Below are 14,444 nucleotides of genomic sequence, written 5' to 3'. Positions count from 1 at the left end.
CTCGTGGTGGGAACGGTGCCTTCCAGAAGGACCCAAGAGCTCCTGGCTCCTGCCTCCACATGAGGACACAGGGAAGATGCCTCTGCAAGCCAGGAAGCAGGTCCTCACCAGACACGTCAGCGTTCAGACCTGTAAGACACAAATGTGTGTTGTTAAGCCACCGAGCCCAGGGTTTGTTATTGCAGCAAGAAAAGGAACCAACGTGGTGGGGAGGGCAGTGGTGCCCCCAGGCCAGGCGCCCGCAAAGCTAAGCTGACCACATCTGAGCATTGTGGACGGACCGCGTGGAGGTCACAGAGGAACCTACAAGGCTGTCTTAGGGGCTTGTTGACTTTGGCAAGAAAACCACAGGAAAAACTTTGGAGGAAACACATGTGTGACAAGGGGAAGAGACAGTTTGGTTCCTCTGGGGAGCTCTGCTGAGAAGCAGCGAGAAAGGGTAGAAAGCAACCAGGCTGAGAGGACAGTTGAGAGTGTTTCACATGCATTTGACTTCCTATTTATCCCCCGGATGTAAATCATTTGAACATGTTAACAGCCTGAGGTAACAGCGAACAGTGAAAGAATGCTGAAGCCTCAGGAGAGATGAGTGAACCCACAGAAGAGGAGGGAAGGGAGCCAGCAGGGAGGGAAGGTAAGGAGGAGTCAAGATGCTCAGCTGAGCTCACGTGCCCCCCGCCCTCCATGGTCCTCTGAGAGACTCGCTCATCGGCCAACTTGAAATCCTGGGTGTTTACAGCCCCTTGGAGAATTGTAAGAGTGGGAAAATGTGGAAAGTGGAAAAAGCTGTAACAATTGCTGTCCCTTCAAGTCTCGTATCTGTGACCTCTTTCAAGTTTACCGTTGCTCATGAGATGGAATGGGTTCACATAGATACGAAAGAGCAGTTCATGTATTAATCTGTTTTGGCTGGAAAAATTCAAAAGCAAATGACGCCTTTGTGAAAATCTTCCTCTTTCAAAACCAAACCAATACTTGCTCTGTGTGTTCCTTGTTAGAGGAAGGAGGCTTGGGCACCCTCTGCCGCAAAGCTTCGACAGAGCAGGGGCAGCGTGGTCGGAAGACAGGGCGAAGCTGGTGCGGAAGGGACAGCAGGGTCTCGACAACAACCAGGTCTGGTTGGCTGAGCAGCCCTTGTATTTCATTCCGTTTTCCTGACAGATTTGTGGTTGTCTGTTCTCATTTTATTTCAGCCCGTATGCTTTAAATAGGTGAGTTTTGCTTCTCTTCTACATTTCCAGCTAAATGAATTCTATTTTTATCCAAGTGAAAACGTACTGGTGATCAGAGTATGTCTGTTCTAGACGGAGTTCATTGCTGAGCGATTCCTTGGGTGGTCTCACCTTGGAGTCTTCAACTGCTGTCCAGGTAAGAGAGGGGATTCCTATTGAGGGGTCTCTGAGCTGCTCTTCAGTCAGGTTTTATGGGTTGTTTCCCTTAAATGACTGGAGAACAAGAGGTCCTGGTTTAACAAAACAAAATATTATATTAGGACCACTTGTCTCTTTGGTTTTATGTTAACAATGTCCCTATTTTCTGATTCAGCCATATAGTAAGTTTTCCTTTCAGAAAAAAAGTGCTTTCTGTTTGCTATACAACATTGCGTGTGTAGTCAAAGATAACGTAAGTGCACTGAAAACTGTCTTAAGAGGACAGATGTTAAGTATTCTTAAAGTCACTGAGTCATGTCCGACTTATTGTGAGCCCGTGGACTGTAGCCCACCAGGCTCCTCTGTCCATGGGATTTTCCAGGCAAGAATACTGGAGTAGCTTACCATTTCCTTCTCCAGGGGATCTTCCTGACCCAGGGATTGAACCCAGGTCTCCCACATTGCAGGCAGGCGCTTTACTGTCTGAGCCACAGGGACCTATTATCTAAGTATTCTTACCACAATAAAATTTTTAAATTTTATATGGTATTTTTTTCAACTCAACAGGAATTTCTATCCTTCTCTGTCTTTAAATTTTTTCAGATTAAAGTCAGCAGCAACACATAAATTAGTTTTAGCTTTCTTTTATATTCTTAAATCTAAACTTTTTCCAAGCTTTAAACCTTTTTACTGTATTGGAGTACAGTCCACGTAGTTGAAGCTGTGGTTTTTCCAGTGGTCATGTATGGATGTGAGAGTTGGACCATAAAAAAGGCCGAGTGCCAAAGAATTGCTGCTTTTGAAATGCGGTGCTGGAGAAGACTCTTGAGAGTCCCTTGGACTGCGAGGAGATCAAACCAGTCAACCCTAAGGGAAATCAACACTGAATACTCACTGGAAGGACTGATGCTGAAGCTGAAGCTCCAATATTTTGGCCACCTGATGTGAGGAGCTGACTCATTGGAAAAGAAGTTGATGTTGGGAAAGATTGAAGGCAGGAGGAGAAGGGGGTGACAGAGGATGAGACAGTCAGATGGCATCACAGAGTCAATGGGCATGAGTTTGAACAAACTCTGAGAAGGGTGAAGGACAGGGAAGCCTGGCATGCTGCAGTCCATGGAGTTGCAAAGAGTCGGACGTGACTTAACAACTGAACAACAACAATAGCCGATTGACATGTTGTGGTGGTCTCAGGTTAGCATGGAAGGGTCTCGGCCACACATATATGTGCATCCAGTCCCCCTCGAAGCCCGCTCCCATCCAGGCTGGCACACAGTGTTGATGGGTCCTTGCTGGTTACCCATTTTGAATTTAGCTGTGTGTACACGACCTTACCAGTCTCCTAACTATCCCTTCCCCTTGGCAATCCTAAGTTCATTCTCTAAGTCTTGGAGTCTTGCTGTTTTATAAGTCAGTTCATTTGTATCGTTTCCGCTTAGACTCCATGTGTAAGGGATGTCATGCAGTGGCCGTCCTCTGTATAAGGGAGTCATGCAGTGGCCTCATCTGTCTGACTCACTTCACTCAGTGACGCTCTCCAGGTCCATCCATGTAGCTACAAATGAAATCATTTCATTCTTGTTAACAGCTGAGTAACATTCTGTCATAAATGTATACCACATCTTCTTTATCCAGTCCTCTGTTGATGGACATTCAGGTGGCTCCCATGTCTTAGCTACTGTAAACAGTGCTGCAATGAACACTGGAGTGCATGTATCCTTTTGGATCATGTTTTTCTCCGGATAGATGCCCAGGAGTTGAATTATAGGGTCATATGGTAGCTCCACTTTTCATTTTTCAAGGAATCTCCTTACTGTTCTGTGGCCACGTCACCCTGACTTAATTCTCACAAACACACAGCATTATGAGAGACAGCTCAGGGAGAACTCGTGAAAGAGCAACTCCCCGAGAAAATGCTGAGTGCGGACTTACTGAGAACTTATCTGACATTCAGTAACGGAGCTCAGCAAAGCAATAGTAAAGCTTTGAAGATAAGGAAGTCTGTTCTGTATGCAGAGCATCTGCTGAGGCGATGTGTCAGCCAAGGTATCTATCTTAAGAGCATGAGAAAGGGCAGATAAGGAAAGGGGAAGGCAGAACAGTCCCCTTGAGAAACCAGCGGCTTTTGTGTTCCCACACCATTCTCCAGAGCGGCTGTCCAGTCTGCATTCCCACCAACAGTGCAGGAGGGTCTCCTTCTCTCTGCACCCTCTCCAGTACTTGTTGTTCGTGGCTTTTTTGATGAAAGCCCTTCTGACCGGTGTGAGGTGACGTGTCGGTGCAGTTCTGTTCTGCATTTCTCTAATAACTAGCAAGGTTGAACTGCTTTGCAAGCGCCTACTGGCCATCTGTATGTTCTTTTGGAGAAAAGTCTTATTCAGGTCTTATTCTGCCTATTTTTCTTTATCTAACAAGGTCTATATCCTGACTTCATTTTAAAGCTAGTTTTGCTGAACTTCTTTTAGTTTCCATACTTTGAATGTGTCGTTTTGCCTCCTCTGGCCTCAACTGTTTCTGAAGAGATGTTAGCATTATCTGAATGTTTTAGGGTGAGTAGACTTTCTGACGGAGAAGGCGATGGCAACCCACTCCAGTGTTCTTGCCTGGAGAATCCTAGGGATGGGGGAGCCTGGTGGGCTGCCGTCTATGGGGTCGCACAGAGTCGGACACAACTGAAGTGACTTAGCAGCAGCAGCAGCAGCAGACTTTCTAAGGCTGCTTTCAAGTTTGAGGCTGTCTTGGGCTGCCAACATTTTGGCTGTGATATAGCTACACGTGTATTTCTTGGTTTTTATCCTTTCTTTGCCTTTAATTTTTCTGACAGGTAGATCAATATTTTTCATCATGTTTGGGAAGCTATTAGTTCTCTCTCTAAACAATATCCCACTTTCTCCCTCTTCTCCTCTACTGTTTCCATTGCACTTATGCTATGCGCCTAGCCAAGCCTCAAACGCCTCTGCATCCCCGCTCTGCGTGATCGCTCCTGATCTTCCTTCTGCCAGTGCAGACCTACCGGTGAGCCTTCAGGGACGTCCTCGTTTGGTTATTATCACTTTCATCTCCAATATTTTCACTGTATTCTTTTCAATGACTTCTCTTGATTCATGTTCTCTGTTTAATGAGACATTGTCATCCTGCTTGAGTTTCTTAGGCAGGGTTCCATTTGGTTCTTTGGACATCTTTCTTGCAGCTGCATTGAAGTCTCTAAGTCTACACTCTGGGTGCCTCAAAGGCAGTTTCTCTTGCCTGCTTTTCTTCTCTTGCCCTGTGTATGGACCACACTTTCCTGTCTGTTGCATATCTCAGAATTTTTGGTTAAAAACAGAGGATCTCAGATAATACACTGTAGCAACCGCACACTGACTCACCTCCGGGTGGTGTTTGCTTGGTGGTTTGTCTTGTTCTTGGCTGAGCCAGTTCCCTAAAGTCTGTCTCCCCACCAGCTTGCCCCTGAACATCGAGTGCAACCCCTAGTATCTCCAACCAGATTTCCGCCATCTTCTAGTCTGGCTGCCTAAGTTTCCCCTCTGGGTCAGCCCAGGTCACCTTCTGGTCAACGGCTGTGTTTAAGTCAGTGACATTTTTCACCCTTTAACACGTTACATGACTGGGGCTCAGAGGCAGCTAACGCAGCTCGCTAAGCTCACCTTTTCTGCCTCCTGTTCATCCAGAGAGCAGCAGCCTGTGCCTTTCCTTGCTGACCTCTCCTGAGGGACACGGTGGGAGGCAGGAACGGTCTTCCAGGCCACCAGGCCTGCCTTGCTGTCCCTCACAGGCCGGGCTGCCTAGGAGTTACCCCTGGGTCAGAGCAACTTGGTCAGTTTTGGTCACAAGGCCCGCGTCCCGGTGTGACTGCTGCCCTGGTAATGGTCTGTGACTCCTGCCCTGATGATGGTCTGTGTGTGGCCAGGAAATGCGTTCATGTCTGCTGCTCGCGACACGGGCTGCTTGCCGGCACCCAGCCTCGCCCCTTCCCTCCGGGTCATCTGAGAAGCTTCTGGAGGCTCTGCCGCCTTGCTCACACTGTGGTGCTACCAGCCCCCTGGTAGGTTCCCCCTGCCCAGACCCCCATGGCTACTGACTCCGCTTTGGCAAGGGGCCCTCCAGGCTCCTGTGCCCCGAGGGCGGGACTCCTGTGCATCGTGCCCTGCCTTCCGCCAGTCCCGCTGCACCAGCGCAGGGGTGGAGAGCCGACCTCTCTTCCTGCAGCGTCACGCATGCTCTGCAAGTGGGAGCCCCGAGGGGAATGAGGGAGCTGGGGTGTGGACCCCAGGCTCAGCCTGCTGTGCCAGGGAAGGCTTCCCTCCTCCAGGTGGGAGCCGAGGGGGAGAGGCTTCTGCAATGTGGTGCAGGAGGAGTTGCCGGCGAGGGCAGCTCGTCCTCCCAGGGAGGGAAACACAGCCCTGCCTGAGAAGTGGGGGCGAGGGCGCCTGTGTGGTCAGCTGCCCCTGCCAAGGACGCAGCCTCTGCAAGCCAGGGCCTGAGGACCGAGAGTGATCCGCCTGCTCATGGTTCAAATGTCCTTACGTTAACATGGTAAGAAGCAGGCAGAGAAACTGTAAGTCACTCTGGCCGATGCCCGGTGAGGCTTAGTCAGAATCATGACGGGAAGCCACTACAGACACTTACGTCTCGGCAACGCGTGCTTTTGCAGAGCTTTAGTACACTAGTCCCAGTTTCCTCACCAGGAGTTTGCCTGGAGGCTCAGATGGTAAAATCGTCTGTTTGCAATGCTGGAAACTGGGGTTCGATCCCTGGGTCAGGAAGATCCCCTGGAGAAGGAAACAGCAACCCACTCCAGTACTGTTGCCTGGAAAACTCCATGGATGGAGGAACCTCACAGGCTACAGTCCATGGGGTTGCAAAGAGTTGCACATGACTAAGCGACTCCGCTCTAATGTTTAGTAGCCTAGTTTCAATTTCCTCAATTTCCTAAGGAGGCGAGAGCTTTGGTGGGACCCCAGAGAGACGAGAGGGAACATGCAGGGCAGGGTGGGCTTCCCCTGGGGACACCCTGAGGCCCCAGGCGGCTCAGCCCACACAGGGGTCCCAGGCAGCTCTGAGAAGAAAGGCACAGAGCCAGAAGTCATGATGACCTGCTCAAAAGTGTGCCAATGACTGACTCCAATAAATCAAGAGTCTCCTCCTTTCTTGGATGAAAAATCTGCAAATGTTGTGAAGCTAGAATTTCTTCTGTCTGAAAAATAAAATCATAAATCCTGGTTGTGCATGTCAGTTCACCCAAAGGAAGTTCAGAAGCACTCTCTTTGGCTTGGTGTGTAGCAGTGTCTGGCTTAGACGAGGCTTCCAGAAATGCACTGCTTTTCAGGGAAGATGGAACCCAGCAGAGCCAAGTCCCTTGCTCTGTTGACGAGGCCCAGAGAGGTGAAATAATTTTCTGTGATCCTCCAGGCATGCGGGCCTGTCCAGCTCTGGTCGTTTTATCTGATAGATGAGGAGCCGGAGGGCACTGCATCCCACAAGCGCAACTCAGCCAACAGGCCTGAAAGCCGAGACAGTTGCCCTACAGCAGAGACCGTGTCGACTCACATCTGCCCTGCAGCAGAGACTGTTGGACTCAGCCAGGCTGGTCGGGAGGAGGTTTAAGATCAGAGTGAAATCTTGAAGCTTAACATGTGAGCAAGACTACCGTACTTGCCTGCTCGGACTTTAAGTTTTAAAACTCACTGCTCTAGGTTAAAGCCTTGAAAGCTGGTATTAAACTGTGACCACCGTTAAGAGCTTGATGTTAAAGATTTTGTTGGATTGAAGCTTGCCCAGTTGAGGGATGCTTGGGAAAGGCTCAGCATAAGGAAGATCCAGGGAGAAGTCCTGGAGCAGGTAGCGAGGATGCAGGTAGGGAGACAGAGCAGGGCTGTCAACAGGAGCCAGACCCGCGTCCGCAGCTGCTGACGCCCGCCGGTCCTTGCTCTCTGCTGGACCGTTCTTACTTAGGCTTCATTTTGTTTAACCTTCACAGCAGCCTGTGTCAATGATGTTATTGTTGTCTTTCATTCTGCAGCCCAGGACCTCTGCCTTGTACATGGCAAAGCACAGGGACCAGATATTATTGGATAAACTCAGGTTATGTTCTGGGCCAAAAGGCATGCTCCACTCCATCGCCAAGGCAGGCAAATGCAATGATTCTCCCCAGTGCCAACTCCTCAGACTATCATCTCCCAGGCGAAAATCTTTATTAATGGCTCTCAATGACGCTGAAACTCACAGCCAAGTCACAGCCAATGGTATAAGAAAAGCCACGTGCAAATCCATCTCGATCGCTAGGAAAATAGACTTAAGTACCAGGCTTAGCATCAGATCCTTGGTTTCATTTAGGGGATGGAAGGGAGCTTTGTGTGCTCCCTCTAAGTTGATCCCAGGACGTGATGTCCGTCTGGGAGCAGGCAGCGTGCCAACAGCTGCCTCCCTGCAGTCTCCAGCCCTCAGACACCTTCTGGGAACTGGCCTGAGAGAGGGAAGCTTGGCAGCGCTGGCGGTCCTGGCCTCCATCCCTGCCAGGCGTCCCGCAATGGGGCCGTGCTCTACACGCGGCGGGGGCGTGCAGCCTGAGCTGAGTTCTGGTTGTAAGAGCAAAGAGAAAGAAATTCTTTTTAATTTTCAAAATGTTTCCCTCTCCTGGAAATAAATAAAACTCGAGCCTGGGAGAAGGTCTTCACTGAGCCTTAATGGTTTCCCCTTGTTGTGCGAGGCACTGGGAACTCTGAGTGGAAGGAAGACCCCAAGGGGGAAGAAGACCCCCTACGACCCCCAGTGAGTGAGATGTCCAGGAAAGGGCTTCACTTGCACCAAACTCTTTTTTACATCAGGGATAGAGAAATAGTGCCTGAAATACCTGAGTAACCATCTTCATTTCATCTTAGTTTCAAACACCTAATCTGTGACTAAGAAAAAATGATGAAGAGAAAGGAGTCAGTCTGGGTGACCAGCTGGTGTCTGAACACAGGTGCATCGGAAGCGCTCCTGTGACCTCAGCGCCTCTCCCTGGATACGCCCACCCCAGGCAACTCCAAGCCTCCACCAGAGACCTCAAGGCGGCCCCAGCAGCACAGGAGAACTGAAGGATGGAGGCCTTGGATTTCATGCCCCTGGGATGGGGCAATTCTGGGGCACACCCCAGACATTCACCACAATAATCTGCTTATTAATGACCTTCTCTTCCCCGTGTCTCCTCCCTGTGACCCCATCAACAACTCCGGGGCCACCTCCCAAACAAACTGGCTGCTCAGAGTTAGCTGCAGAGTTATTTGTGACAGAGAGAAAAAGCTATAATTTCCTACTGATGAACCAAGAAGGGTGTTGTTAAGAAACAGTGCCTGCTATTTTCTTCAAGGACTGTTTGGTTTTTTTTTAACCCAAAGCTTTTAATTTTAAAAAAAGCTTATTTGTAATTGGAGGATAATTGCTTTACACCACTGTGTTGGCTTCTGCCGTGCAACAGCGCGAGGGAGCCTTGAGTGCACACGCTCCCTCCCCGTTGGACCTCCCCCAGCCTCACACCGAGGTTGTCGCAGAGCTGAGTTGAGCTCTGTGTCTGCAGGGCAGCCTCCCGCTGGCTGTCTCCTTTACACACGGAGGTGTGTGTCTGTCAACACTGTTCTCACAATCCAGCTCACCCTCTCCTTCGCCTGCCGTGTCCGCAGTCTGCTCTCTATGTGTGTGTCTCTACTCCTGCCCTTCAAATAGCTTCATCAGTACCAACTATTTTTTGATTGGCTTTTGTAGCATTTTCACTGTCACTCAAAGCCATGTGAATGTATGAAAGTGAAAGCGAAGTCGCTCAGTCGTGTCCGACTCTGTGCGACCCCATGGACTGTAGCCCACCAGGCTCCTCCGTCCATGGGATTTTCCAGGCAAGAGTACTGGAGGGGGTTGCCATTTCCTTCTCCAGGGGATCTCCCCGACCCAGGGATTGAACCTGGGTCTCCCGTATTGTAGGCAGATGCTTTACCATCTGAGCCACCAAGAATATATAAAACATAAACATATTTTAAAAATCCAATTAACTGACCAAAAAGTATTCAAGAAGTTAAATGTTAGAGTTCTCAGTCCTTCTCCAGGTGGCCTTGAGGGACCCCATGGTCTGGGAGATGAAGCCACTTTTGTGTGGCAAAAAAAAAAATCCCTGCTTCAAACTTATGGGGAAAACTGATGCACATAAGTTGAGCAAATCTTAAGTATATGACTCAGTGAATTTTACACACATACATCCCCCTGGATCCAACTACCAGATCAACACACAGATCCTTTCTGACATTCCCGACCCTCAGAGGCCTCAGCTCTGACCCCTGCTGCCACAGTGAGCATAGTCTGTTCTCACACCTGGTGTCTCTGGGCTCATCCTAGGTGGGCAGTCTGGGGCCTGGTTTCCTCCCCGTTCATCACATCGTGTATGTCAGCCGTCTCTCCTCTTTGCTGCTGTAGATTATCCCAGGGCCAACAACAGCACAGGCAACCTCTCTCTCCTATTCTTCATGAATATGAGATTGCTTTTAATTTGGGGATGCTATTAAAAGGCCGCTAAGAGTACTGTCCATGTGCCACGGTGGACACACGCACACACACTCATCTCGGGTGCCACCGTGGATGGAGCCAGTGCGTTACCCACAGACGTGGTTTTGGTCTTCAGTAGCCTCTCCAAGTGGTTTTCCAAGTGGCTTGTACCAACTTACACTCTTACCAACAAACAACGTGAGTTCCCTACCCCACCTCCTTGCTAAAACTCGGTTCTGTTGGTGTTTTTAATTTCAGCCATTTCTTTGAGTATATAGAACATTTCTTTGATAAATAGTGATAAGTAAGTAGTTTAATCACATTTCCATATGCTTATTAGCCACTTGGGTATCCTCTTTTGAAAGCAAGTGAAGAACACGTGGCTTTAATTCTAAATAAAATAGTATTATATTACATTATACTGTGTTCAGTCGCTAAGTCGTGTCTGACTCTTTGTGACCCCATGGGCCGTGGCATGCCGGGCTTCCATTTCCTTTACCATCTCCCAGATTTTGCTCAAACTCATGTCTATCTTGTCTCAGATCACTTCATGAAATTAAAAGATGCTTGCTCCTTGGCAGAAAAGCTATGACAAACTACACAATGCAAAAAAGCAGAGACATCACTTTGCCAGCAAAGATGTGGCTTTTGCAGTAGTCTCGGTTTCTCACAGCCTTTCTTCTGAGGAGCAAGCGTCTTTTAAGTTCATGTCTGCAGCCACTGTCTGCATTGATTTTAAAGCCCAAGAAAATGAAATCTGACAGTTTCCACTTCTTCCCTATGTATTTGCCATGAAGTGATGGGACCGGATGGCATGATCTTAGTTTTTTGAATGTTGAGTTTTAAGCCAGCTTTTTCTCTCTCCTCTTTCACCTTCATCAACAGGCTCTTTAGTTCCTCTTCACATTCTGCCTTTAAAGTGGTATCATTATGCCCTCAACAAAAATGGTCCATGAAAAATAATAGATGTCAAACACATCTCATTTTCAAAATTTACCTGAAAGTTTCAAAAATGAATTTCCTTGTTCAAGAATGTCACCCTGAAAATTCTTAGGCTAATAACCTGACAGTGAGCCGTCCTGTGTCCGAGTGATCATAAATGCTGAGCCGCTGAAACCCACCCTTGAGAGCTTGCCTGGGAATGGCTCAGCCTGGTCTGACAGCACAGCCTTCGCTCCAGTCGTCTGCGGTCCTGTCAGCACGTGACTGTGGTAGATCACGTGGGTGTGCAGGGCGCAGGGACTCTCTTGTGGAGGAGTTCACAGCTTGTGGCTGCCGCACTTGACTTACAGACATGGGGCCTCTGCTTCCCTCCCGCCTCACCTGTCTCTCAGAAAACGGCTTCTGTTCCAATTTCCAGAGCACCTTGCTGTCCAGACACAACCTCCCTGTGATGCAGTGTATTCCTGCAGTGACCTCTGGGACAGGTGACAGGCCTGACGTGGATTATCCCCTCAGTGAAGCAAAGAGAAACAAAGAGCAGGCTCCTGGCCGATGTGAACCTGAAGGGCATGTGTGATGGGCTGTAGAAAGGTCCATGCATCTCTAACTCCAGCAGCTTTGGGGGAAGCATCTTGGCCTCCCTCCTCTCTGCCCCAGGCAGCACCAGGTGGACCCATTCCTCCAGGCAAGACTTTCAGCATTACCCACCCCCAGCTCAAGGGCTTGAAGAGGCCGTGAGCAGAAGAGACCCCAAGAGAGACAGAGAGGCCGGACGCATGGGTGAGAAGCCGTGTTAGTGGTGGCTCCTCTGGCCTTAGCCAAGAGGGTCAGACAGCGGCCTGTCCTTCTGCACATCTGACCTGGAGCCATATGCAAGAGAAAACAGCGGTGTTAATGCCCTGACTTTTGTGGTGGTTTGTTACAGAGCAGTAAATAACCAGAACATGCTGTGGTGGGGTGGGGCGCTGTCCACCCACATGCTTTTCTGAATGCAGAATACAGCAGGGAACAGACACCTAACCACTGGTTTCATCTCAGAAGAGGCATTAAGATCTCCGCCTGGGGCTCAGTGACATCCTACCACCTGTGCTCCTCCTGTGATAAGTGACATAAGCCTCAGGAGTGGGCATCGTGGGAGCTGAGCAGGGCCTCCGATCGGACAGCTGTGGGCTCCATCAGCTCCTCCAGCAAAGTGAAGACCAAGGTTTTCAGCTTCCCCTTAGAGACTGTGATACACGTGTGCAGTGAAGGCCTTGATCAATGACATCCTGGCAACCAATGGGTCTACTTACAGGCGAGTCTTCTTTTTAATGACTTCTAGCTTGAGGCATGAGGATGACATCTTCTGGGCTGTATTTGAATCAGAGGCTGACCCGATGAAGGTGCTGGGTCCCTGCTCACCTGGAGGCTCTGTGTCTGTAGCCCTAGCAGGACCCCTCCCGGAGGGTCAGAGGAGGAAAGACATCATCTGTCAAATTTCTTTTGCAGCTGCAAGATGTTCAACATCACGAAGATTTAGCTGCTTTTGCAGAACAAATTACTTCAAACCTTAGGGGCTTCAAACAAGCACTTGATGTTGCTTTTACACAAAGCTGGGGGCAGGAATTTGGTAGGAGCACGGCTGAGCACCTTTCACTTAGGGTCTTTAATGTAGTTATCCCCATTGGCAGCTGAGGCCACAGTTATTTGGGGGCCTGTAGGAAATGGCAACCCACTCCAGTATTCATGCCTGGAAAATCCCATGGACCGAGGAGCCTGGTGGGCTACAATCCATGGGGTCACAAAGAGTCAGACATGACTGAGCGACTTCTGTGTGTGTGTGTGTGTGTGTGTGTGTAATGAAAAGGAAGAAAGAGGAATGAGTTTTTCTCTTTCCCTTTCCTGAGAACAAAGAATGTAAAGAGAACAGTGAGTAGGCCTGAACGTTCCTACTGTTTTCACTTTAACTGCACCTAACGCTGTATGTCTATAACTAAATTTGCTTTTCTGCCCCCAGCTCTGCAGAAGCTGCACTTCGCACCTACTTTCCTTTGACTCTGTGCTAAGTGCGTCCCCTACCTGGTGTTCACCCTTACACCACTCTGCCTCCTGGAGTTACATACCAGAAAGAAGGTGCAGAGCCACCAAACTTCCAGACCCAACGACGGCTTACTACTGACAGCCTATGACTCTGAAACAATGCAAGAGGCAGAAATAAAGATCCTATCCCCTTTGTTCCTCATCACTGATTCCTGCCTGCGAGCCCTGCCTTCTATAAGCCCCTGGACTCCTCATGGGGGTGGGGGGGCACAGTTCTTGAGGCACGCGCCTACTGGGTTCCCCTCTCAGTCCACTGAGAACTAAAGCCACCTTTCTATTTCCTCCAAACTCTGTCCCTGTATTTTTCATTCTTGTTCGGTGGACAGAGAAGGCCAATTTTGGCCACCGACAGGCCCTGCAGCCAGATGCCCATTGAGAGCTTACTCCTGGGATTTCTCTGGGTGTGGAACAGAGGCCCAAATCATTGCAGATGGCTCAGGGTAACTCCTCACATGGCCTCTGTCGGCTCCCCAATGGAGTGTCCCAGGAGAACCAGGTGGAAACCATGGTAACCCAGATCTTAAACATTAAAAAGTCAGAGTTGATTTTTAAGGACAAATTGGCAGACAGTATAAAAATACAGTGAATAAAAATTTAAAGAGCAAAATTATTTCATGAACTTACCATTCAGTTCAGTCACTTGGTTGTGTCCGACTTCTTGCGACCCCATGGACAGACTTCCCTGTCCATCACCCACTCCCAGAGTTTGCTCAAACTGATGTTCATCAAGTCAGTCATGCATCCAGCCATCTCATCCTCTGTCATCCCCTTCTCCTCCCACCTTCCATCTTTCCCAGCGTCAGGGTCTTTTACAGTGAGTCAGCTCTTTGCATCAGGTGGCCACATCAGTATTAGAGCTTCAGCATTAGCATCAATTCTCCTGATGAATATTCATGACTGATTTCCTTTAGGATGGACTAGTTTGATCTCCTTAGAAGACTCTCAAGACTCTCAAGAGTCTTCTCAACACCACAGCTCAAAAGCATCAATTCTTCGGCTCTCAGTTTTCTTTATGGTCCAACTCTCACATCAATACATGACTTCTGGAAAAAACATAGCTTTGACTAGCCAAACCTTTGTTGGTAAAACAATGTCTCTGCTTTTTAACCTGCTTTCTAGATTGGTCATAGCTTTTCTTCCAAGGAACAAGCATCTTTTAATTTCATGGCTGCAGTCACCATCTGCAGTGATTTTGGAGCCCCCCAAAATAAACTCTGTCACTGTTTTCATTGTTTCCCCATATATTTGCCATGAAGTTATGGGACCAGATGCCATGATCTTAGTTTTTTGAACTTGAGTTTTAAGCCAGATTTTTCATTCTCTTCTTTCACTTTCATCAAGAAGCTCATCAGTTCCTCTTTGCTTTCTGCCATAAAGGTGGTGTCATCTGCATATTTGAGCTTATTGATAATTCTCCCAGCAATCTTGATTCCAGCTTGTGCTTCATCCAGTCTGGGATTTCACATGAAGTACTCTGCATATAAGTTAAATAAGCAGGGTGACAATATACAGCCTTGACATACTCCTTTCCCAATTTGGAAC

The 14,444-nt window shown here is 48.7% G+C and overlaps 1 long non-coding RNA gene across 3 annotated transcripts; it reads left to right on the top strand.

Annotated features, from left to right (window-relative positions):
• The first annotated feature begins 534 nt into the window (after positions 1 to 534).
• On the top strand, positions 535 to 13,406 carry LOC138987514 (uncharacterized). Of its 3 annotated transcripts, XR_011463876.1 has the most exons (4): positions 535 to 634; positions 999 to 1,211; positions 1,305 to 1,368; positions 12,820 to 13,406. It is a non-coding gene; the product is annotated as an uncharacterized lncRNA (long non-coding RNA). The 3 variants fall into 3 exon arrangements; XR_011463874.1 differs by lacking the exon at positions 535 to 634 and having other exon boundaries at positions 781 to 1,211; XR_011463875.1 differs by lacking the exon at positions 535 to 634 and having other exon boundaries at positions 781 to 1,211; positions 1,289 to 1,368.
• The last annotated feature ends 1,038 nt before the right edge of the window (positions 13,407 to 14,444 follow it).

This window comes from Bos mutus, chromosome 4 (assembly GCF_027580195.1).
Source record: "Bos mutus isolate GX-2022 chromosome 4, NWIPB_WYAK_1.1, whole genome shotgun sequence".
NCBI lineage: Eukaryota > Metazoa > Chordata > Mammalia > Artiodactyla > Bovidae > Bos > Bos mutus.
This window is presented reverse-complemented; position numbering and strand designations above follow the sequence as displayed.